At 33.7% G+C, this 4,595-nt stretch overlaps 1 pseudogene across 1 annotated transcript; it reads left to right on the top strand.

The window, feature by feature from the left end:
- The first annotated feature begins 2,388 nt into the window (after positions 1-2,388).
- On the top strand, positions 2,389-4,181 carry LOC144564537 (quinone-oxidoreductase QR1, chloroplastic-like; annotated as a pseudogene). Its single transcript, XR_013514642.1, has 4 exons — positions 2,389-2,823; positions 3,104-3,195; positions 3,289-3,616; positions 3,727-4,181. The product of XR_013514642.1 is annotated as a quinone-oxidoreductase QR1, chloroplastic-like (transcript).
- Positions 4,182-4,595: the final 414 nt, after the last annotated feature.

Below are 4,595 nucleotides of genomic sequence, written 5' to 3'. Positions count from 1 at the left end.
TCGATAAGATTGTACACTTGCAACCAAATTGAGTGCAATTTAGGATTTATTACTTGTATTGTAAAAATCACATCACTGGGCCCTTAAAATATATACTTGCAATTAGTGTTGTAAAAAACGGCCAAAACGGCCGATTAATCAGTCGTTTAATCGGAAACGGCGGCCATACCATCACGAATACACTTAACGGAGGACTTTTTGCGGATTTTTTCGATTAATTAGCCGTTTTACTGTTTAATCGGCTGTTTATTTCCGTTTATTCCAATTTATGTCAGTAATTGTTTTTTCACATTGACTTTTTTTTATGTGATAGTGTGTGAAATAAGTTTTATAAATCATGTATTGCAATTTTATTTGTGCTTGGACATACATTTAATATTTTTTATATATGTTTTTTCTTCTTACTTATTTTAAAATTAATTAATTATTCTTCTATTTATTTATCATATATTTTTCTTACTAATTACTGATGTAATTTTTTCAATTAGTACGACGTATTCATTTATGAAACTAAGTTGTTATTATAAACTAAATTTAGTGATTTTATGTTGGAATATTTTATTTCTTCACATAATATGTTTTTAGTATTTAAAAAAAGTTTAACTCTTGAATTTATTTTTTCATTAAATAAACGTGTTACTGACACATGTAAAGTACTTATGCGTTAAAAAAAGAAAATGTAGTGTCATGTTATAATAATGAAATTAAGTTAAATTAAGTTTATTTGATAAGTTTAATGAGTTAAATAAATTATTTTTAATAAATTATGATATATATACATAAATTTAATAAAAACCTTAAATTATCCGCATAATTCCGATTAATCGCTTGGCGGTACTCTATCCGTCCGACGAACGCATACCGTTATTTACAACACTACTTGCAACCACTGAATTTTCATCTTAATATAAACTATAAAGATGTTTATCGAACAGTTATTTCAGCTATTTTTGGGACATAACATATTTATACCAGATATGTGGTACAGGTACTAGACAGTATACCAATTGTTACCTGAGCTATTTTGAGAGGTCATATACATCAATCAAAACCCCAACAGAACTAATACCTCAGCATCCTGAGGTCCCAAAAGGCTCCATTTAAAAACCAGAACATGACCCAATTTACCAGTATACTATATTGATACCATTTTGACATTTTTCTTTAAAAAGGCTATTAAGTTTGTAAAAAGATAAAACATAATGAAAGGATCAAAATATGTATATCATCCAAAACAATGCTGGTTGCTACTTGTGCGCATCTCTTGTGGCAAGCTCCTGCCATTATTTCAAATTGAGCCCACTGCTTGCCCACAAACTGAGTGAGATACGCACAAGTAGACCAAAGCAAAACATGCCAAAGTGAAATAACCTGAGCACTTGCATTAACAATCGCACAAGAATTAGTGAGGTGTTCCTGGTTATTTGTGTCAAGTATCACACAAGCTGTAAGGTTCTAATCGAATCGCACAAGTTGTTTAAAGAATCATGTGTTAGTCAGAGGGCTTGTGGTAACCCTCCGAATAGGCACCGGACACGTCGGTCACGCAAAACGCAAAACGCAAAAGTTGAGATGTCTCAGAGGATACGCACTCATCGAACCGAGTAGATTTAGGTTGTTTAGACGAGAACGGAGTAGTCCAATGAGCTCCAGTACCGTCTGATCTGTATCAAGAGCTGTGTGCACGGAAATTGAAGCAGACACGTATAATTTTAAAGCGGAAGGGACAAATCTTGATGCAGATTGGATGGTGATTGAGCTGATTACACAATGCATTGCAAAGCTTTAATTGGTAAAATATATTGCAAATCCAATCTAATCAGCGTGAACATAGACCGATTAGACAATGCATCATATAGAGAAATCCATCACAGATCATTACTTATTATTATTTTTTAAATGTGTGGATTAGATAATCCAAAGTCCAAACATGTGAAAATGTCAAGTAAAATAGCAAAGTCAATACAGCTTATATATATTTTCTTTATTTGCCTTTTAAATGCTTGCTGTTCCAGATTCAACATCAGTGACATAATCAAATTCAGTCAAACACTCAATGTTAGACACTAAGCAAATAAAAATTGCTTCTATTATATATAGCCTGATCTGATTCTCAATTATCCAGTTCAATTGCCTGAGTGTCTCAGAAAATTTCAAATTAACTCTCCTATCTCTCTATTTATTGCACTACTTTTTTCTTAGATATAATACATGGCTGGTGACACTGGGAAGACCATGCATGCAATACAGTACAAGCGCTATGGTGGTGGTATCTCCTCCCTTCAGGCACATCAACCTCTTTCTGAATCTCCTCCATACTTTTTTCTAATATAATTAGGGGATCTATTTCTCTTTTGAACTGTTTGTTCTTTGGTTTCTTAATGCAATAAGTGTATTTATATTTTTTCCTTGCCAGAAAAAAATTTACCAAAGATACATGATCCCAGTACCCCACCATATATTAAAGTTCAACAATTATCTACATATATAACATTTATTCCTCCGGGTACCAGTATTTGGTGTATGGAATGGCGGAGAATATAATATCCCTGGTACAAGTCAGTAGCACTACAGTGTTGAATCAAGCCTTAGAGGACAGTTTTCAAATGGTTTTCTTTACTATTTAAGAAAAAAATAGCATCGTAAGTGTATGATTTGATTATATTTGAGTTTGAATGCAGAATGTTGAAATTCCTATTCCACAACCAAAGAAAGATGAGGTGTTAGTTAAAGTAGAAGCGGCAAGCATCAACCCGTCTGATTGCAAAATTCAAAAGGGAAAGCTTCGGCCATTTTTGCCATATAAATTTCCCTTTACTCCTGGTAAGCACAAAAAGGAAGGAAGATAACACAAAGACTAACACTGTAACACATACACACTAAAGTTCTTTATTTCTGCTATTAATTATAAGACCACCTCAACCCTACTGAAATTAAATCTAGAGGTGAGAATCATTTATTACAAACAAGGGGCTAACCATTTTTCTTATTCATCTTTGGGACACTTTGTACATATTTTTTTTTTTCCATTTTTTTTATGAAATATATAATTAAAGAACAAGAAAATCACAATAAACTAAAATTGTAACTATTTCTGCCACAGTTACTGACATGTCAGGTGAAGTGATTCAAATCGGTTCTGATATGACTGCATTTAAAGTTGGTGACAAGGTTGTATGCAGGCTCGGTTTCACAGTATGTAATACTTAGCTAAAAGTTGCTTTTTATCACTACAATTACAAGTCTACAACAGAAAAAAAACAATTATGATTTGTGATACTGGTACAGAAAGGGGGCGGGCTTGCCCAGTATGCCGTGGCCTCAGAAACAGAGACTGCTCTCCTGCCCGAGGAAGTGTCTTTTGCTGATGCAGCTGGGCTCCCAGTAGCTGGCCTGACGGCACTGCAGTCGCTCCAAATGATTGGGACTAAGTTCGATGGAACTGGAAAGGGGGCAAATATCCTTGTTACGGCCGCCTCTGGTGGGGTCGGGACTTACGCGGTTCAACTGGCAAAGCTGGGAGGCCACCATGTCACAGCAACTTGTGGTGCCAGAAATGTTGACCTGGTCAGAAGCTTGGGTGCTGATGAGGTTCTTGACTACAAAACCCCTGAAGGCAATAAATCAATTAGAAACATTATTTTTTAATCCACAATTCCCAGTAATTATACTGTTTGCCAATTGGGATTAAATTAAACCTGGTAATTTGCTTTTCAATATATATAGGTCAAAGCCTGAAGAACTCATCTAACAAGAAATATGACTACATCATAAATTGCGCCCCAGCAGTTCCATGGAAAACACTTAAATCTAGCCTAAGTAACGAAGGTTTGGTATTGGAGGCAGCGCCACCTAATTTTTCAATCCTATTGGCGTTTCTATGGGGGATCTTCACCTTCTCAAAAAGGAAAATTAAGATAATAATGGTGTCTCTGGGGAAAAATGATTTGCAATTTCTAGCTGAGTTGATGCGAGAAAGGAGGCTTAAAACTGTTATTGATTCCAATTACCCATTTGACCAATTAAACACAAGAGGCATGGGCTAAGAGTGCCCATGGCCATGCAACAGGAAAGATTATAGTACAGATGTAATTTCTACGAGTGAGGCTATGGCATTATATATGCATAACGCATATTGGCTACGGACTTAAATTTTCAATTTGAAAGTTCTAACGATTCATTCAAACAGTTCAACATAATTTCTATATGAATGTTTACTTGAAAACTAAATTTTAGATGAGTAGAAAATCACTTGATCTGAAAATTATAGACCATCCAAAAACAATAACAATGATTTTTACATATAAGAATATAGTAAAAACATTCTAAAAAAAATATAAAATTTAGTTTACTTTTTAAGTACATATTTATATAAAGATCATATTGAATAGTTAAGATCTACTGTTAAAATTTTATAAACAAAAATATTTATCCGTAATATGGACCAATCTGTGCTATATGCATAATAGTATCATAGCCTATCTCATTTTATATATATGTTCTTTCCAAATCATACCATATGCTATACAGTAAAACTTTGGATGATGAATTTCATGTGTACACATGTTTAATCACAGCAAATTAAAGAAAAATTT

The sequence above is a fragment of the Carex rostrata genome, chromosome 13 (assembly GCF_964058835.1).
Source record: "Carex rostrata chromosome 13, lpCarRost1.2, whole genome shotgun sequence".
Classification (NCBI taxonomy): Eukaryota; Viridiplantae; Streptophyta; class Magnoliopsida; order Poales; family Cyperaceae; genus Carex; species Carex rostrata.
This window is presented reverse-complemented; position numbering and strand designations above follow the sequence as displayed.